This window comes from Capricornis sumatraensis, chromosome 1, assembly GCF_032405125.1.
Source record: "Capricornis sumatraensis isolate serow.1 chromosome 1, serow.2, whole genome shotgun sequence".
Taxonomy (NCBI): domain Eukaryota; kingdom Metazoa; phylum Chordata; class Mammalia; order Artiodactyla; family Bovidae; genus Capricornis; species Capricornis sumatraensis.
Window position 1 is genome coordinate 145,456,889 of NC_091069.1, and position 22,771 is coordinate 145,479,659.

Below are 22,771 nucleotides of genomic sequence, written 5' to 3' on the forward strand. Positions count from 1 at the left end.
AGAGTTGAACTGTGAAGAAGGCTGAGTGCCGAAGAATTGATGCTTTTGAACTGTGGTGTTGGAGAAGACTCTTGAGAGTCCTTGGACTGCAAGGAGATCCAACCAGTCCATTCTGAAGGAGATCAGCCCTGGGATTTCTTTGGAAGGAATGAGCTAAAGCTGAAACTCCAGTACTTTGGACACCTCATGTGAAGAGTTGACTCATTGGAAAAGACTCTGATGCTGGGAGGGATCAGGGGCAGGAGGAGAAGTGGACGACCGAGGATGAGATGGCTGGATGGCATCATGGACTTGATGGATGTGAGTCTGAGTGAATTCTGGGAGTTGGTGATAGACAGGGAGGCCTGGCGTCCTGCGATTCATGGGGTTGCAAATAGTAGGACACGACTGAGCGACTGAACTGAACTGAACTGAAAGCGACTTAGGACACACACAATCTTCCCCATTTCAACTGTGAATGTCCTGTAAAGTACTGCTTAGAGAAGTATGCACATACATCTTTATAAGCAAATAAGTTTTATATGTATACAAATTTGTCAAAATGCATACTCCAAAAGCATTATTTTCCCCAACTAACAATACAGTCTTCAAAGTCAATGCTCTGCTGAGATATATTCCCCAATGAAATTATCAGAGACATCACTAAATTTCTTAGTATGAAGTACCTACATTCAGATCATTTTACTTTATTTAGGTCTCCTCCATAAACAGAAAACCAAAATAAAACAAACATTGTTTGTGTTTTTGAAATGGTAACTTTTACAGTCTACTAATCAAAGATTCATGAAAGTCTATTTTCAGAATTCTCTGCTACTCTAGTTTTCTACTCAAAAAGCTCGCAAAAAGGGCATAATAATATTTTAATGGCTTAAATCTCTATTGAAACTTGCATAGCTATCTTATACCTAAAATTGTGGATATCTCAAATACAGACTGTCAAGATTTTCATTCCTGTAGTGCATAGCCTCTTTAATGATGTGGAATGGAGGGAGGGTATTTTTAAATTGTCATGGATCCATGAAGTTTAATCTGTGTTAGAATAATATTTGTATAGTCTTTTTGAGAAAAATATTTATTTTAATTGAAGGATAATTGTTTTACAGTGTTATGAACATTTGTTTAGTCTTTTGCAGTTTATAGAACAATTATCACTAAATGGATAAAGTATGACCATCTTGAATTTTAATATACAAAAATCAATGGATTTCTGGTTATATGTATCCATTAACCTTTCCTTTGTAATAAAACATCCTAAAGTTGAGTAACTTAAAACATATCAATTTATGTAACCTATAGAAGGTGTCATAGACAGAGAGAGGGGTATTTTTGTAATCAGTGTAGAACACTATAAAACAATATGTTGCTTCAAATATAAATTGATACTCATTGCTCAATATACCTAAATGATCATGCTGAGGTATTCTACCAGTGTTAGATGCTAAATACTTCATTAAACCTCTTTAAATCAAAATAGTATTTGATTTTCATTTAGTCACTCTTGATGATTAAAATCTGTGGTACATATACATAGTGGAATATTACTCAGCTACTAAAAAGAATGCATTTGAATTAGTTCTAACGACATGGATGAAACTGGAGTCTATTATACAGAGTGAAGTAAATCAGAAAGAAAAACACCGATACAGTATGTTTGACTGTGTGGATCACAATAAACTGTGGAAAATTCTGAAAGAGATGGGAATACCAGACCACCTAACCTGCCTCTTGAGAAATCTGTATGCAGGTTAGGAAGCAACAGTTAGAACTGGACATGGAACAACAGACTGATTCCAAATAGGAAACGGAGTACGTCAAGGCTGTATATTGTCACCCTGCTTATTTAACTTATATGCAGAGTACATCATGAGAAATGCTGGACTGAAAGAAGCACAAGCTGGAATCAAGATTGCCGGGAGAAATATCAATAACCTCAGATATGCAGATGACACCACCCTTATGGCAGAAAGTGAAGAGGAGCTAAAAACCTCTTGATGAAAGTGAAAGAGGAGAGCAAAAAAGTTGGCTGAAAGCTCAACATTCAGAAAACGAAGATCATGGCATCCAGTCCCATCACTTCATGGCAAATAGATGGGGAAATAGTGGAAACAGTGTCAGACTTTGTTTTTTGGGGCTCCAAAATCACTGCAGATGATGATTGTAGCCATGAAATTAAAAGACACTTACTCCTTGGAAGAAAAGTTATGACCAACCTAGATAGTATATTCAAAAGCAGAGACATTACTTTGCTGACTAAGATCTGTCTAGTCAAGGCTATGGTTTTTCCTGTGGTCATGTATGGATGTGAGAGCTGGACTGTGAAGAAGGCTGAGCACCAAAGAATTGATGCTTTTGAACTGTGGTGTTGGAGAAGACTCTTGAGAGTCCCTTGGACTGCAAGGATATCCAACTAGTCCATTCTGAAGGAGATCAACCCTGGGATTTCTTTGGAAGGAATGATGCTAAAGCTGAAACTCCAGTACTTTGGCCACCTCATGTGAAGAGTTGACTCATTGGAAAAGACTCTGATGCTGGGAGGGATTGGGGGCAGGAGGAGAAGTGGACGACTGAGGATGAGATGGCTGGATGGCCATCAAGTCTGTGTGCCTGAGTGAACTCCGGGAGATGGTGATGAACAGGGAGGCCTGGAGTGCTGCGATTCATGGGGTTGCAAAGAGTCAGACACACCTGAGTGACTGAACTGAACTGAACTGAATGAATATATATGGAGTTTACAAAGATGGTAATAATGACCCTATATGCGAGACAGCAAAAGTGACACAGATATAAAGAATAGACTTTTGTACTCTCTGGGAGAAGGCGAGGGTGGAATGATTTGAGAGAATAGCATTGAAACATGTATATTACCATATGTGAAATAGATGACCAGTCCAAGTTCGATGCATGAAACAGGACACTCAAAGCTGGTGCACTGGGACAACCCTGAGGGATGGGAAGGGGAGGGAGTTGGGGGAGTGGTTCAGGAAGGGGGAATACATGTACACCCATGGGTGATTCATGTCAATGTGTGGCAAAAGCCACTACAATATTGTAAAGTAATTAGCCTCCTATTAAAATTAAATAAAATAATTTTTTTAAAAAAAAGCCCAATCTGATATTGTTTGTCGCTCTAGGTTATGTACTTCCAGGAGAGCACAGGAAAAACATATATCTGCATTCCATAAGCATATTAAACTTACAAACTGGTAATTGAATGACTTAAAAAAAAAACCACAAAAAACAGTACCTTAAAATGAATGTTCACCCACTATTTTGTCAAGAAAACAGCTGGCAAGAATTCTGCTCCATGCTGAAAATGATAATTTCAAAGTCTGCAACCTTCTAATAAAATCATGTGGTAGTTAACCTTTTTCTTATTTCTTCCCTTTCAGAGTTGCCAATGGTTGTCATAAACGTTCTTTGAACACAAACATTTCCCATCCCAATATTCTTGTTTGGCAAGATTCTATATCATGTATATCCCTTTTCCATTTTAGTGATGATTTTCTTAGTTTTGGAGGTTATTTGGAAGTATAATGTGATGACATGTTTTTAGGGAGAGTTAATCATCACATAAAAAAGAAAAAATAACCTCACTCATGAAAGTGATTTCCATTTATTTTGATAATTAAAGTTTCAATTAGAACAAACTTGATTCCCATGACAAGATGACTTTATGTTGCTGTTTAAATATGTGTTATACATGTATAATATCATATAAGAAACGAATTGCCAGTCCAGGTTCGATACAGGATGCTTGGGGCTGGTGCACTGGGATGACTAGGAGGGATGGTTCGGGGAGGGAGGTGGGAGAGGAGTTCAGGATGGGGAACATGTGTACGCCCATGGAGGATTCATGTTCATGAACCGCCATTGTGGCAGAACCAATACAATATTGTAAAGTAATTAGCCTCCAATTAAAATAAATAAATAAAAAAATAAATGTGTTGTATTCTCCTACATGTAAATGTGCTATACTTTTATTTGCTTTGATTTCAATCTGCAAAAGCTTGCACAAAGTGAAAGTAAGTTTTAGTTTAACCTGTGTTAAAGTAGTTCTTAATATTCCTTAATTAAACAAACTGAACTTAATGGTGAAATTATGTACCTATATATATATATGCATGTGCATATGTGTATCTGTGCATAGGTACTTATCTGTATATGTATATATATATATATATGTTTGCATATATCATCTATCTATGTATTTGTCTTTAGCAAAATTGGTAGGAAAGGCACATCAAACTCTTTCTCAGTTTATGCTGTTTTCAGATGGATTGTATTCAATGAATGCATTATTTACAGAATATAATCTGGTGAAGAGGTATCCTATTTATAAACAGATGCCCATGAAAATATAAGAAAACCCATATGTGTAAAATAATTGGGGATATCAAAGTTGCAAACATGGTTACACTAAAACTGTGATCTAACACATTTATTTGTTCACTTATTTACTAAATATTAATCCTGTATGCTAGGCACTATACTAAGCATGGAAAAATTACACTGCTTGCCCAGGTAAAATGAGTCACATGCTCTTAAGATGAGGTACATGTGTGCAGTCAGTCATGTCTGACTCTTTGCGACCCCATGGACTCACGAGGCTACTCTGTCCATGGGATTTTTCTGGCAAGAATACTGGAGTGGGTTGCCATGCCCTCCTCCAAAGGATCTTCCTGACCCAGAGATGAAACCCACGTCTCCTGCACTGAAGGTGAATTCTCTGCCACTGGGCTATCGGGGAAGGGTTAAGATGAGGTTAAGACCTCCAAACCATTCTGCCTGCTTCCTTTAGAAAGGAAATCAGGACCATGTGAAAATCAACAGAGCTGGTTCTTGGCAAGGTTAAAATTTTCAAAGAGACTTACATGCGTCTATTTCCTAGACTTAAGCCCATTATAATTTTAACGAAGGAATGATGCTAAAGCTGAAACTCCAGTATTTTGGCCACCTCATGCGAAGAGTTGACTCATTGGAAAAGACCCTGATGCTGGGAGGGATTGGGGGCAGGAGGAGAAGGGGATGACAGAGGATGAAATGGCTGGATGGCATCACTGACTCGATGGACATGAATCTGAGTGAACTCCGGGAGTTGGTGATGGACAGGGAGGCCTGGCGTGCTGCGATTCATGGGGTTGCAGAGTTGGACACGACTGAGCGACTGAACTGAAATGAACTTAACAGTGTATATTGATATGTATAACACTAAAGAATTATAAAACCAAAGAGAAAAATGAGGTATTAGATTTTTTATATGTCCTTTTGCAATTCAGGTGTGTTTCTTCCTCATTCATGGATCGAAGTATTTTTTTTTCACTCTTAAAACTTACAATCACTTCCCCTTCCCTTGGAGTAAAGTGTTAAACACTTACCAAGTCAGTAAGGATGTTTCTCTGATCTAACTTTCCATTTTCTTTTTCTACATCATTTTACAAAACTTGTACAAATCCATATTTACATTTTTCCTACATATTGTATGCTTCTATCTCTCTGTAATTTTATCTGTGTTCTGCTCTCTGCATAGAATCTCATTCTCCTAATTTTCCACCAATCAATCTCCTTTTTCTGATTAAAAGCACAGTTCAGATATTATCTGTTAAAAGTGTTCTACTAGGTTCACCTATCATAAAAGCTTGGCTCATACGCATGCATACATGTGTACATGCGTGCTAAGTCACTTCAGTCATGTCCAACCGTAGCCTGCCAGGCTCCTCTGTACATAAGCCTCTCCAGGAAAGAATACTGGAGTGGGTTGCCATGCCCTCCTCCAGGGCATTTCTCAACACAGGAGTCAAACCCGCTTTTCTTACATCTCCTGTGTTGGCAAGTGGGTTCTTTACACCAGAGCCACCTGGGAAGCCCTAGTTTATATGGCAGATATTTATTAAATATTTGTTAAATAGTAGATATTTATTAAACATTTAGTAAATACTTACTTATTAAATATTTTACAAATATTAAACATTTGTAAACAAATGTTTTTCTTAGTACTTATTTAATTTTGTGTTATATATAATGATTGTATCTTTCACCCATTAGTTTGTGAACTCTATAAGAGACAGGACCAAGTATTAATCATTTGGGACACCTAGTACAATATTCTCCTTGTAATACAAGGTTAAGAACTATATCAAAATCAGGGCAGTTGCTAAAATTAAAGTGTTGGTAAGTGCTATCACATGACCAGATAAAGGGAAAGGAATTATGAATGTCAGTGATAATGCCATAGGCAGAAAGCATTTCACTCAATTAAGATTACCATTTCTTCAGTTGGAATATGTTTCTAAGATGGACGAAATTTCCTTCTTCTTTGGGTCTCTGTTGAATTCCCCTTGTCATCTGAAAAGTCTTTTCTCAAGTTGAACTGTGTTACCACAGTTTTCCTCTTCTGTAAATGAGGATGATATTTGCTTTTGTTGCAGGAAGGCAGACCCCTTTCAGGGCCCAAAACTGGGCTCTTGTCTAACACTCAGAAATGAATTGTCCGAGGAGACACATCTGCTGACAAAGCAAGAGATTTTATTGGGAAAGACCACCCGGGTGGGGTAGAGAGCAGTAGGGTAAGGGAACCCAGGAGAACTGCTCTGCCACGTGGCTCGCAGTCTTGGGTTTTACGGAGATGAGATTAGTTTCCGGGTGGTCTTTGGCCAACCATTCTAATTCAGAGTCTTTCCTGGTGGTGCACGCATCGCTCAGCCAAGATGGATGCTAGTGAGAGGGATTCTGGGAAGTGGACAGACACGGGGTGTCTCCTTTTGACCTTTCCCGAATTCTTCTGGTTGGTGGTGGCTTATTAGTTTCATATTCCTTATCAGGATCTCCTGTCATAAAACAACTCATGCAAATGGTTACTATGATGCCTGGCCAGGGTGGGTGGTCTCAATCAGTGTGCTTTCCCTAACACTTTGATGATCTCACAGGCTTTCTATGAGGATCAAATATAATAGAGTATTCACAGACAGTTATAGACCCAAAGCTGTATTATCCCAAATCTCCTTAGAACTGACTTTAAGCTTTCCCATGGCCATAGCAAGGGAGCCAGGGCATTGGTATATTAAAGAACACTGTTACTTTTTCTAGGGGCAGGGAGTTCTCTTCATAGATATCTCTCCTTATCTAACTGCTTAACTGGTTTCCTGCCTTTGCCTATTTACTCTTTGTGATGCATCCTTTATTTCTTCATAGATTATCAAGTTTTGTAGTAAAAGATTTGCATGTTTACTCATTTATTTTATGTTTTATAAGGCTATAGGTTTTATGAAAATATAAATTGTCTGTGATCTTTACTACTAAATAAAGGACATACATCTATGAGCCTATAGGGCAAAGGCTCAATACATTCTTATGAAAGGGAAAAAATAACCTTAGATCAGTAAGCCTCCAATTTTGATGTGAATAAGAATCATGAAAGTGTAAATTGCTCAGTTGTGTCTGACTCTTTGCCACCTCAAGGACTATAGCCTAGCAGGCTCCTCTGACCATGGCCAGAATACTGGAGTAGTTAGCCGTTCCCTTCTCCAGAGGATCTTCCCAACACAGGGATCTTCCCAACCCGGGATGGAACCCAACGTCTCCTGCACTGCAGGTGGTTTCTTTACCATCTGAGTCACCAGGGAAGCCCAAGAATACTGGAGTGGGTAGCCTATCCCTCTCCAACAGATCTTCCCAACCCAGGAATCAAACCGGGGTCTCCTGAATTGCTGCAGATTCTTTACCAGCTAAGCTACTAGGGATAAGAATGATAAAACTTGCTAAAATATATGGATTCTGAATTTCACCTGGAACATTTTGATTTTGTGGTTTGGTCTGGGATTCAGAAATCTACATATTAACCCCTTCCACTTCCCTCCATGGTTCGGATATGAATGATCAACAGATTTTCCTTGATAAATAATGATGAGGTGATACATGTCATACATATTGTGTAGGAATCCCTGCTGCCCTCAGTGATTTGGTAAGAGTTAGAACTGGCTTCTTGACATACCCAGAGAGGAACCCCTCTGGAAATGTACACTGTGAGGTTGCAGATTATTCTTTCATTTTGTCTCAGAGCACAATTACAATTCAGACTCTTGAAGGGATGGAAAATGAGGTTTCCTAAGGACACAGTTTGGCAGCCCATAGCAGTGCTGTGTCTTTAGGCACTGGATGCCTGCCAGAAACACTTGCCCAGCACTAATTGCAGAGCACCTGAACTTTTATCCATCATCTATTCTGCTGCACAAAAACTTGAACACACCAATGAATGGCTTGCATTCTTCCCAGCCACTCCAGGGTGGGAGGAAAATCCTTTCATTAAATTAGGCTATTATTTTCCATTTGAAACCTCAATAGAGATTTAGAAACAGGAGCCAGTTTCTCTTTTGCCTCTAGGCCTAGAAATCAGAATAACTGCTACCGAGAAAAGAAAGCAGATAAGACCTTGGCAGCAATGCTATTAAATTGCCTTTACCTATGCAGTCTGGAAGCAGATGTTAATGACAAACAGTACAGCTCCAAACTGAAAACAGATTAATCATTGCTTAGGGTTATGTTGCTTGCCTGTTGCTCTCGCTGATTCTTCTATATCTGGAAATCTCTGTATATTTCTAGATCTGTACCTATATCTATAGGTAGATCTGTAACTACATCCATATCTATACCTGTCTACACTGACATCTATTTTAATAGTGAGGTTTGTTTGCTTTTAAAAATTGCTGACATTACCTCACTATAGGTGACATCTCTAGGGCATTTTGTTTTCCTAAGACCAAAGCCAGCAGTAGAGGCACTTATAACCATTTACATTGGATTTATGAGGTTTGATTATTTCCTGCTATAAGACATGGCTTTCTTTCCCCACCTCTATCCAAGGTTTACAGCAGACTTAAAACTCAATATTCTAAAAGCTAAGATCATGGCATCCAGTCCCATAACTTCATGACAAATACATGGGGAAAAAGTGGAAGTAGTAGCAGATTTTATTTTCGTGGGCTTCAAAATCACTGTGGATGGTGACTGAAATCCCAAAAATAAAAGATGCTTGCTCCTTCGAAGGAAAGCTATGACAAACCTAGATAGCATATTGAAAAGCAGGCATATCCCTTTGCCAAAAAAGGCCTGTATAATCAAAGCTATGGTTTTTCCAGAAGTCCCATACAGATGTGAGAGCTGGACAATGAGAAGGCTGAGCACTGAAGAATTGATGCTTTCAAATTGTGATGCTGGAGAAGACTCTTGAGACTCCCTTGGACAACAAAGAGAACAAACTAGTCAGTCCTAAAGGAAATCAACCCTGAACGTTCATTGGAAGGACTGATGCTGAAGCTGAAGCTCCAGTGCTTTGGCCACCTGATGTGAAGAGCTGATTCATTGGAAAAGATCTTGATGCTGGGAAAGTCTGAGGACAGGAGAAAAAGGGGGAAGACAGAGGATGAGATGTTTGGATGACATCGTCGAGTCAATTGTCATGAGTTTGAGCAAGCTCTGGGAGATGTGAAGGACAGGGAATCCTGGTGTGCTGCTTTCCGTGAGGTCACAAAGAGTCAGACACAACTTAAGTGATGAACAGCAACAAAAATCCAAGGTTCATAAGAATAATTTTATCAAGCAAGATAAAGCAAATGAAAAAATTCAGGTATTTACCTGAATAATATACTTTAAAATTAATTTCATTAAATAACAGTAAAACTTTTGTATTTAGATTATTTATTGTATTGCTACTTTTGAATAAGGAGGCTATTTGAGGGTATGGGGCCCAACAGTTGGAAGCAGGTATAACTTATTTTGTGAGTTAGAAAATTACTGTCTTCCTCTGGCTTTGTGATACTTGGGAATGACTGAATGAGTTAATGGGCCATAAGACAGCAGACTGCTAAGGGCAGTGAAAATATGAAGCTGGGGGATATTTAAAATATGTGACAAGTATAGAGATGAGACTGACATCTTTGTTGACAGGGTAAAGCAACAGTAAAACCATATGTGACTGTTTTGTGAGATGGCTTAAAGGCTAATGCAAGGACGATTGGATCAACTGTCTCAGTGAGTAGATTCTTTGAGAGAGAATAAAATGAAAATTGATATATTATCAAGTTCCTTCAGGCCTAGAGAATCAGAGTCAACAGGCTTCTTTTGGCTCAGATAATTCACTCTGACTGTTTAAATCAGTGGAAGTAAACTCAAATTCTTCTGGGGATCAGGAATACAAAATATAAATGAGCAAGTGGTCTGGATATAAGAAGTATTTCAGATATTTGTACTTTTGTACTAAATTTTATCTTCTTACTTTTGCTAGAAATCCAGATATAAAAACATTTCACTTTCTCATAATTTTATGATTAGAAAAGAAACAATCTAGGTGAGATGATAAATAAGAAGATATGCTATGTTAGGGCAGGGGGTCCCAGCAAAGAAAAGTGGGACCTGGAGCTCTCATGCATCCTCAAAAATGGACAGTCACTCTACTTTTCAGCTAGAGGTGGCTATGTGAGAATGTGGGCCCAGACCTGCTGGGTATTCCATTCTCAAGAGAGCCTAGAGTATCAAGTTTTCAGAAGGAAACTCTTGATTTTTAAATTGTATCTGCTTAGTCAATTTTTATGCAGTCTTTTTCCAATATAGATATTCCTCAGTTCAACAGTTTCATGAGCATCTCAGCATCTCCTGTTCTTAACCCAGAGCAAACTTCCCAGAGGCAAATGGGGTGTGATTTATGTCACCCTGAACCCTGGAAGATAGTTTCCTAGTGAGTTGATAAACTGTCTCTCTCTCTTTTTTTTAACCTAGGGCTTAACTGATCATTTTTCTTTTGCCATTAGTTTTGAAAATTCACTTTAAATGCATCATCAGAGGAATATAGGAAATATAATAATAAGGCTTATTTTAAGTAGATTTTAGTACCCACAAGTCAAGCCTCTGTTCTCGATACATAAAGTGTATATGACAATAAATGATCATTAAATATGCCCAGTTAGAACAGTTAGAACTGGACATGGAACTGCATGGGCTGCTTCCAGATTGGGAAAGGAATACATCAAGGCTGTATATTGTCACCCTACTTACTTAACTTATATGCAGAGTACATCATGCGAAATGTTGGGCTGTATGAAGAAACAAGCTGGACTGGGAGAAATATCAGTAAACTAAGATATGCAGATGACACCATCCTTATGGCAGAAAGTGAAGAGGAACTAAAGAGCCTCTTGAAATTCAGGGGAGAGTGTAAAAGCTGGCTTAAAACTCAGCATTCAAAAAACTAAGATCATGGCATCTGGTACTGTCATTTCACGGCAAATAGATGGAGAAACAATGAAAACAGTGACAGACTTTATTTTTTTAGGCTCCAAAATCACTGCAGATGGTGTCTACAGCCATGAAATTAAAAGACACTTGCTCCTTGGAAGGAAAGCTATGGCCAACCTAGACAGCATATTAAAAAGCAGAGACATTACTTTCCTGACAAAGGTCCATCTAGTCAAAGCTGTGGTTTTTTCAGTAGTCATGTAGGGATGTGAGAGTTGGACTGTAAAGAAAGCCCAGCGCCAAAGAATTGATGCTTTCGAGCTGTGGTGTTGGAGAATACTCTTGGGAGTCCTGTGGACTGCAAGAAGATCCCACCAGTCAATCCTAAAGGAAATCAGTCATGAATATTCATTGGAAGGATTGGTGCTGAAGCTGAAGCCTCAATACTTTGGCCACCTGATGTGAAGAAATGACTCATTGGAAAAGACCCTGAAGCAGGGAAAGACTGAAGGCAGGAGGAGAAGGCAACGACAGAGGATGAGATGGTTGGATAGCATTACTGACTAGATAGACATGAGTTTGAGCAAGCTCCTGAAATTGGTGAGGGACAGAGAAGCCTGGTGTGCTGCAGTCCATGGGGTCATAAAGAGTCAGACATGACTGAGTGACTGAACTAAACTGAAACCTGAAATATAGATCTCTTGCCACCATACTTTAATGTGTCTCTGTGGACTTGGTCAAGCCAACTAAGCTCTTATAGCTTTTCTTATTCTGAGTGTCTTCATTTCTCAAAGAAAATAATAGTATCTGCTCTATAACCTCACAGGGGCATATGAAGGTAAATAAAAATTGCATGTAAAATCACTTTTAATATAAAGAATACTACCAAAATACACATTTTAAAAATCAGACAAGTATTATCAAATACCTACACATAGTATTTTTTCTGTTCCTTATTGAGCCCATCTTTGCATGAAATGTTCCCTCCGTGTCTCTAATTTTCTTGAAGAGATCTCTAGTCTTTCCCATTCTGTTCTTGTCCTCTATTTCTTTTTGTTGATCACTGAAGAAGGCTTTCTTATCTCTTCTTGCTATTCTTTGGAACTCTGCATTCAGATGCTTGTATCTTTCCTTTCCTCCCTTGCTTTTCACTTTTCTTCTTTTCACAGCTATTTGTAAGGCCTCCCCAGACAGCCATTTTTCTTTTTTGCATTTCTTTTCCATGGGGATGGTCTTGATCCCTGTCTCCTGTACAATGTCACAAACCTTATCCCATAGTTCATCAGGCACTCTAACTATCAGATCTAGGCCCTTAAATCTATTTCTCACTTCCACTGTATAATCATAAGGGATTTGATTTAGGTCATACCTGAATGATCAAGCGGTTTTCCCTACTTTCATCAATTTAAGTCTGAATTTGGTAATAAGGAGTTCATGATCTGAGCCACAATCAGCTCCTCGTCTTGTTTTTGCTGACTGTATAGAGCTTCTCCATCTTTGGCTGCAAAGAATATAATCAATCTGATTTTGATGTTGACCTTCTGGTGATGTCTGTGTGTAGAGTCTTCTCTTGTGTTGTTGGAAGAGGGTGTTTGCTATGACCAGTGCATTTTCTTGGCAAAACTATATTAGTCTTTGCCCTGCTTCATTCCATATTCCAAGGCCAAATTTGCCTGTTACTTCAGGTGTTTCTTGACTTCCTACTTTTCATGCAAAGATGGGCTCACTAAAGGACAGAAATGGTATGGACATAACAGAGGCAGAAGATATTAAGAAGAGGTGGCAAGAATACACAGAAGAACTGTATAAAAAAGATCTTCACAACCCAGATAATCACGATGGTGTGATCACTCATCTAGAGCCAAACATCCTAGAATGTGAAGTCAAGTGGGCCTTAGAAAGAATCACTACCAACAAAGCTAGTGGAGGTGATGGAATTCCAGTTGAGCTATTTCAAATCCTGAAAGATGATGCTGTGTAAGTGCTGTACTCAATATACCAGCAAATCTGGAAAACTCAGAAGTGGCCCCAGGAGTGGAAAAGGTCAGTTTTCATTCCAATCCCAAAGAAAGGCAATGTCAAAGAATGCTCAAACTATCGCACAATTGCACTCATCTCACATGCTAGTAAAGTAATGTTCAAAATTCTCCAAGTCAGGCTTCAGCAATACGTGAACCGTGAACTTCCTGATGTTTGAGCTGGTTTTAGAAAAGGCAGAGGAACCAGAGATCAAATTGCCAACATCCGCTGGATCATGGAAAAAGCAAGAGAGTTCCAGAAAAACATCTATTTCTGTTTTATTGACTATGCCAAAGCCTTTGACTGTGTGGATCACAATAAACTGTGGAAAATTCTGAGAGAGATGGGAATACCAGACCACCTGACCTGCCTCTTGAGAAATCTGCATGCAGGTCAGGAAACAACAGTTAGAACTGGACATGGAACAACAGACTGATTCCAAATAGGAAAAGGAGTATGTCAAGGCTGTATATTGTCACCCTGCTTATTTAACTTATATGCAGAGTACATCATGAGAAAAGCTAGGGTGGAGGAAGTAAAAGCTGGAATCAAGATTGCCGGAAAAATATTAATAACCTCAGATATGCCGATGACACCACCCTTATGACAGAAAGTGAAGAGGAACTAAAAAGCCTCTTGATGAAAGTGAAAGAGGAGAGTGAAAAAGTTGGCTTAAACTCAACATTCAGAAAACGAAGATCATGGCATCTGGTCCCATCACTTCCTGGGAAATAGATGGGGAAACAGTGGAAACAGTGTCAGACTTTATTTTTGGGGGCTCCAAAATCACTGCAGATGGTGATTGCAGCCATGAAATTAAAAGACGCTTATTCCTTGGAGGAAAAGTTATGACCAACCTAGATAGCATATTCAAAAGCAGAGACATTACTTTGCCGACCAAGGTCCGTCTAGTCAAGGCTATGGTTTTCCCAGTAATCATGTATGGATGTGAGAGTTGGACTGTGAAGAAAGCCGAGTGCCGAAGAATTGATGCTTTTGAACTGTGGTGTTGGAGAAGACTCTTGAGAGTCCCTTGGACTTCAAGGAGATCCAACCAGTCCATTCTGAAGCAGATCTGCCCTGGGATTTCTTTGGAAGGAATGATGCTAAAACTTAAATGCCAGTACTTTGGCCACCTCATGTGAAGAGTTGACTCATTGGAAAAGACTTTGATGTTGGGAGCAATTGGGGGCAGGAGGAGAAGGGGACGACAGAGGATGAGCTGGCTGGATGGCATCACTGACTCGATGGATGTGAGTCTGAGTTAACTCCGGGAGCTGGTGATGGACAGGGAGGCCTGGCGTGCTGCGATTCATGGGGTTTCAGAGAGTTGGACACAACTGAGTGACTGAACTGAACTGAACTGAACAGGTAATATTTGGAAGAAGTGAGCCAAAGAAATAAACATATATTGTCTAGGTTTGATACAGGATACAGGATGCTTGGGGCTGGTGCACTGGGATGACCCAGAGAGATGATGTGGGGAGAGAGGTCGGAGCGGGGTTCAGGATGGAACTCATGTACACCCGTGGTGGATTCATGTCAATGTATGCCAAAAGCAATACAGTATTGTAAAGTAAAATAAAAAAAAAATTAAAAAATAAATAAGTCGAGAAAAAAAAAGAAAAGTGAAAGTGAAGGAAAAAAAGAAATAAAGATTTAGCATTCCACTTTGCCCATGTAATTATTAATTTAAGAGTGATTTTTTGTAAATAGTCATGCTGCAGAGTGATTTTTCTCTTTTACTTGCCCTCCCAGCTTTACTGATATATAATTGACACATAATATTTTGTAAGTTTAAGGTGTACAGCATGATGATTTGGTACACATATATGTTATGAAATGATGACCATAATAAAGTTAATTAACACATTCTTCAGCTAACATAATTACTCTTCTGCATATATATAGTGATAACATTTAAGATCTACTCTTTGAAATTTTCAAGTATCTGATATAGTTTTGGTAAAAACAGTCACCATGATGCCTGTTAGATGCTCAGAATTTATTTACATTAGAACTAGAAGTTTGTACCCTTTGACCAACAATTCCCTATCCCTCCACCCACTAGACAGTGGAGACTACCATTCTATTCTCTGTTTCTATGAATTCAACTTTTTAAGCTTCCATATGTGAGGACATACAATATTTGTTTTTTTCCCTAAATTACAAAATATACACTTTGGCAGTTATAATCCATAAAAAGCTAATTCTCTTCTTGTATAATACTTCATCAGATGAATGTGTCAAGTGTTGACCTGACCAGAAGCATTATTCAAGGAGACAAATCTTTAAATTATTTCGATCTCTGTTTTATTGAGGTTATGGCATTTTAAAAAACCTCCTTAAGGAAGCAAACTTTTAGACATATGACAAAAATCTAGATCCTCTGTAAAGCACCCTGTTGTACATGAGAAAGCAGGGCATGCTGTGCTTTTGTAAGTTCACCTGGAGTAGGCTGCAACAAGCTGTAAGAAAAAAATCAGTTTTCCCAGTTCTGAAGGATTCAGAGAAAAATTTTTATTTTATATTTGTTATATAGTTGGAACAAAAATACTTGAAAATATCTGTTCCTTAATTGATGGCTCTTCTGGTAACAGCGAACATAAAAGCCAGTTTTGTTAGTCTAAAATGATGCTGCTTCATTTGAAAGTAAGTCGCTCTTTTCTTTTTGTGGAGAAAGATTGGGAAAATGTTTTCAGAGAAATGAATGACCTGAATGGCCAGATTGAGAGGGTCGGGGTTAGGAGGAGATGCCAGTGTAGCTATGGTAGCCTGACATGGACTAAGTGATGCTGTCTTGGTGCCACGACAAGTATAATCTATAAGGAAAAAGCTGTGAACTCAGAATGCATAAGCACCACATAAGGAGACAAAATTTAATTCTGTGAAAGTGGATCTATGTGTGAGAGAGAGTGTTTCTAGTGAGTACAGGGGGGTAGCTTCAGTAATAGAGCCAAGCTGTTGCAGAGAACATTATGTGCTGGCTTGCAGTATAGACAGGAGGAGCAGAGTGCAGGAGCATCTCAAAAAAGGAAAAACTGTGAGGTAACATTGCTGAAAAAAGGAAAGGTGATTCTGTAATAAGCTGCAATCAGGGCTGTTATATAGTTAGATAACGAAGGGGCATTGTACAAAAGGCATGAATACATTTTCAGCAACATGCCTGCAAAAGAAAAAAAAGTCAAAGAAAGCATATGCAAAGGATAAAGACTATGTTTCTCTGACAAAAATCATTTTTTTTTTGCTATAACTTTTACTAGCTCCTTCTTGCTGCTAAGCTGCTGCTGCTAAGTCACATCAGTCACGTCCGACTCTGTGCGATCCCATTGACGGCAGCCCACTAGGCTCCCCCGTCCCTGGGATTCTCCAGGCAAGAATGCTGGAGTGGGTTGCCATTTCCTTCTCCAATGCATGAAAGTGAAAAGTGAAAGTGAAGTCACTCAATCGTGTCCAACTCTTCGCGACCTCATGGACTGTAGCCCACCAGGCTCCTCCATACATGGGATTTTCCAGGCAAGATTACTGGAGTGGGGTGCCATTGCCTTCTTAATGAGGGAATATTGATATAAATTATTTTGAATATCCCTTATAGTGATAGTGTTAGTCATTCAGTCGTGTCAGACTCTCTGAGACCCCATGGACAGTAGCCCACCAGGCTCCTCTGTCCATGTAATTCTCCAGGCAACAGTAGGTTGGAGTGGGTTGCCATTCCCTTCTACAGGGGATCTTCCTGACCCAGGGATAGAACCTGAGTCTTCTACATTGCAGGTGGATTCTTTACCATCTGAGCCACCAGGGAATAACACTTATCTGTGTGGCAATTAACACATAACAAAAACATTTATTTTATATTGAGGTCTGATTTAAACCCATAATATTATTATGTTTGAAGAATTTATTATTATTCTAAGTCAAGCATTTACTACTTCAGTAGATTTATAGTGTATGATGAACATTCTCAAAGAAATTTGACATATTTTAACAACTGTAAGTTATGTTTATGTGTATCTAGATCTTGTTGGTTTCATAACCAACTCCCAAGGCAGAGAAAGACAGGGACTGAATTTATCTTTCTATAATCCTACACAGCTGGTAAAAAGAAGGGTTAAACACAGATTTGGCAGTCTTAAAGAAGATTGTTGCTCTTATGTACTAACAGATGCCATTCCTTCAATTACAAATTTGAGAAGAGAAAATATATTTATTTACTTATTTATTTTCATTTTTGAATGTTGAGTTCTTTTTTAAAATTTATTTATTTTATTGGAGGCTAATTACTTTACAATATTGTATTGGTTTTGCCATACATCAACATGAATCTGCCATGGGTGTACAGGTGTTCCCCATCCTGAACCCCCCTCCCACCTCCCTCCCTATTCCATCCCTCTGGGTCATCCCAGTGCACCAGTCCTGAGCATCCTGTATCATGCATCGAACCTGGACTGGCGATTCATTTCACATACGATAATATACATGTTTCAACACCATTCTCCCAAATCATCCCACCCTCGCCCTCTCCAACACAGTCCAAAAGACTTCTATACATCTGTGTCTCTTTTGCTGTCTCGCATACAGGGTCATCATTACCATCTTTCTAAATTCCATATATATGGGTTAGTATACTGTATTGGTGTTTTTCTTTCTGGCTTACTTCACTCTGGATAATCGGCTCCAGTTTCATCCACCTCATTAGAACTGATTCAAATGTATTCTTTTTAATGGCCGAATAATACTCCATTGTGTATATGTGCCACAGCTTTCTTATCCATTCATCTGCTGATGGACATCTATGTTGCTTCCATGTTCTGGCTATTATAAACAGTGCTGCAATGAACATTGGGGTACACGTGTCTCTTTCAATTCTGGTTTCCTTGGTGTGTATGCCCAGCAGTAGGATTGCTGGGTTGTATGGCAGTTCTATTTCCAGTTTTTTAAGGAATCTCCACACTGTTCTCCATACTAGTTTGCATTCCCAGCAACAGTGGAAGAGGGTTCCCTTTCCTCTACACCCTCTCCAGCATTTATTGCTTGTAGACTTTTGGATAGCAGCCATTCTGACTGGCATGAAATGGTACTCATTGTGGTTTTTACTTGCATTTCTCTAATAATGAGTGATGTTGAGCATCTTTTCATGTGTTTGTTAGCCCTCTGTATGTCTTCTTTGGAGACATGTCTATTTAGTTCTTTGGCCCATTTTTTGATTGGGTCGTTTATTTTTCTGGAATTGAGCTGCAGGTGTTGCTTGTATATTTTTGAGATTAGTTGTTTGTCAGTTGCTTCATTTGCTATTATTTTCTCCCATTCTGAAGGCTGTCTTTTCACCTTGCTTATAGTTTCCTTTGTTGTGCAGAAGCTTTTAATTTTAATTAGATCCCATTTGTTTATTTTTGCTTTTAAAGTGATGAGTCTTGGCAGAGTTCAGAGATTAACTTGCTCCTTCTCACTTTAATCCAAAATTGCTTAATCCCTAAATTCACTAAAGTAGGGTATAAATTCTCATTAAACATTTACTTATTTCTTCCCAGCCAAAAAAGCACCCTTAAAATTCATAGTTGAAGGTACAGAGGAAGAGAGCAAAGATGATATGACTGACAGAAATGAGAAATTGCCTGCTCTGAGTTAGCTTATGTTAGCCAAGCCTCTTGCTCAACTTGATCACTCAAGGTGGCACAAGGAGAGAACAAAAGGTGGAGCTATATAGGAAAAGGCAGGGCTCCTCACAAGCCCTATCTTCTGTCCATCACCATTTTACAGGACTGGTGGCACTTAGCCAGGTCCTTCTATTTTCCTTATGCCTGTTTCCTTAGCACCAACCTATTCTAAGATATTCTTAAAATGAAAGACTACATAAAGATGAGTGCAGTTTTCAGCAACCTTAAATAATTTTTCATAAAGAGTTCCATAGAAAAATAAAAACAACAATAAGTTCTCGAAAGCTGATTCAACATTTTCTTGAGATAAGTAAGAGGAAAACTTTCATGATTGTTGTTGCTTTTCCTCTTATGAATTTCTTACATATATTATATTTCTGATTTGACTCTAAGATTTCCTGATTTTGTTCTGTGACAAGTGATATTCAAATCCACTTATGAAGCATCTTATGAAATACAAAGTATTTTGAAAAAATTTCAAGAGAAGTATTATATTTAAGTTCTCTTGAACCAGACTCCTTATTTCTATTTGATGCTATTCATTGGAAAGCTTTATTTTTAAAAATGCATATTTTACTAAAAAATTTCTCTGGTATAACACAAGTTTAATAAGTTACTGGAGAAGAAAATGACAACCCACTCCAGTATTTTTGCCTGGAAAATTCCATGGACAGACGAGCCTGGTGGGCTACAGTCCATTGGGTTGTAAAGAGTCAGACATGACTGAAGTGACTGAGCAATAAGTTATCATTAATGTCAAGTAAAGAGTAATCAGAAATTTATTTCATTCATTAGTTAACTCATTTTTGGGTATACTTTTACTATTATTGAATTAATTTCTATATTAATTGATTCATCAAAGATACTTATAATTGCTACATCCTTGAGAAGTAAATTGAATCTCTACAACCTTGGTCTGTGAAGTCATATGAACTCAAGCATGATGTACTGCAATGTGACTGAAACCATTAGAACTTGTTTCGTTCTCTAATTCTTATAATATTTTTTGTGTGAGTAATAGTATGCCTATTTTATTAGTACAATAACATTTAGAACATATGAACAAAGATATTTCACATTTATATAGAATTTTTGAATAATATGTCCTATATTAAATATATATACATATACAAAGAAAGCATATGTTCTATACATTTACCTATATTGACTATATAATTTAGAGATACACTATCCAATAAGGTAATCAGTAACCAGAGATGCTGTCGAATACTTGAAATGAAGGTAATGTGACATGTTGAAACAATAATATTTTGGACATATTGGCTTAAATTAAATATGATATTAAAATTAATCTCACCTATTAATTTTTGCTTTAAAATGTGTGCTACATAGTTTAAAATTAAATATGTGGCTCACATTTTTATATTGAATAGAGTTTTTCTAAAAATATATTTTGTCTAGATAATCAAGGTATTCTATATATTGCAAATATACACGTGTACATGGGGATGGTTCTCAAAAATGTCTAATAATATATCTACATGATCAAATCATTATTACACAGTGCTATAAAGTACAGTTTATTTGAAATATTAATTGAAATAGCACAATTATAAATAGTTTATGTTTATTTATGTATTTATAGTTATTGTATTAGACACATTGTACTCTCTACAACTTCTCATTTCAGAGAACTGTTTTCTCTGACTTTTAGCTCTATAAATGTGACTTTCTAGAAACTTCCCTATCAATTTTCCTCTAGACACAAATGACCAATCTAGACAGCATGTTAAAAACCAGAGACATTACTTTGCCACAAAGCTCCGTCTAGTCAAGGCTATGGTTTTTCTAGTAGTCATGTATGGATGTGAGAGTTGGACTATAAAGAAAGCTGAGTGCCAAAGAATTGATGCTTTTGAACTGTGGTATTGGAGAAGACTCTTGAGAGTCCCTTGAACTGCAAGGAGATCCAACCAGTCCATCCTAAAGGAGATCAGTCCTGGGTGTTCATTGGAAGGACTGATGTTAAAGCTGAAACTCCAATACTTTGGCCACCTGATGCAAAGAATTGATTCATTTGAAAAGACCCTGATGCTGGGAAAGATTGAAGGCAGGAGGAGAAGGGGACAACAGAGGATGATATCATTGAATGGCATCACTGACTCAATGGAACATGAGTTTGAGTAGACCAGGAGATGGTGATGGACAGGGAGGCCTGGTGTGCTGCAGTCTATGGCATCATGAGGAGTCGGATGCAACTGAGTGACTGAACTGACTAAGACACAAATGATTGCAACTGATCTAAGCTAGATTGGTCAGAATATTTCTGAATTCTGAAAACTGAATCAGAGAATCATATTTTGTCTACTTGGCCAATAATATAGATGAGAGTTCAGGAGAAGATAGTGTGTATATGTTTAGTCCTGTGGAGAAAGCAAGGTTGCTCTGAGCAACAGTGAGGAAGAGTGACAGAAGCAGAGATGAGATATGTAGACAACATCTTTCTCACTCATCTTTGCAGTTATCTATCACTTGAAATAAAATGGTTTAAGGCAGTCATCAGGAGTATAGAGAAAACTTGGTTGATTAATGGTTCATCTCGTAGTTATTAAATATCATGGCTCTAGGACTTTAGTCTACTTTCTAATTGTAAAAGAAACAGAACCCCAAATTGGATTTTAATTTTTAAAAATAGCTTTTCTGATTTATATAAAATATACATGTTGATTAGTGATCATATGTGTAAAATGTAAACAAACATGAAGAAATAAAAATCACCTCATACCTGATTCAGAGAAAAGTCACTGTTTCATTTTACATATGATTTTTATACATTTAAAATCTTTTTATTTCATTTTATTTTTCCCCAAATTTGTACAATACTAGATATTCAATATTCTATTCCGTATTTGATTCCTATTAAACATTATATCATAAGCATTTTATTGTTATGTTAAAATGAGATATATGTTTTTAAAATGACAGCATTAATTCTAGGCTAGAGATACATTGCTGCTGCTGCTGCTAAGTCACTTCCGTTGTGTCCAGCTCTTCGTGACCCCATGGACTGCAGCCTACCAGGCTCCTCCGCCCATGGGAGTTTCCAGGCAAGAATATTGGAGTGGGTTGCCATTGCCTTCCCCGAGAGATACATTATGTATATGTTTTTACCAATCTTGTAAGTTTTAAAGCTTTTTTCAATTTTCTAATAAGATAAATACTGCTAGAAATGAATATATATTTTTGCCTGTAAGTTTTTGACTACATCTCTGTATGTTTCCATAGGACAGATAGTGAAATAGATTATAGATCAAAAGAGTATGGCCATTTTGACATACTGATTTGTGTTGCAAAGTTCCTTATGGGAAAGTTTGTAGCAAATTCATATTTTCAGTAGTGATGTTTAAGTGCCCAACTCACTGGAATTTTATCTGTATAGGATATGATAGTTTAAAAATTGCCTAAACAGTGCTTTATATTTTGTTACCACTAAGTATATAATTAGATAAATTTATATAGATAATAATGAAAGATTTTCAAATAAAATATATTTATAAAATCAAATAACATGAGATTTCAGGAATTATACAAAACACAACCTTAGAAAATTTAAATACAATCTCAGAAAGTCTAAGTGTTAATAGTGATAAACTAAAATATCATAGTGATGAAAATGAAGGTATTTGAAACTATAGAGGTGAGTTTGCAAAGAATTTTAGAATGATATGCAAATCTATATATGAAATATAATTATATCCAAGTAATTTAGAATTCTGTTATCAGAAAAGAAATGATGCATTAAAGAAGTAGAAAAATAATATAAGGAAGAAAATGAGCATCCAAGTATGAGTTTACAATATTGACTATAGATCAAGAGGTATGTTATGGAAGACAGAGGGATATCTGGAATTGGA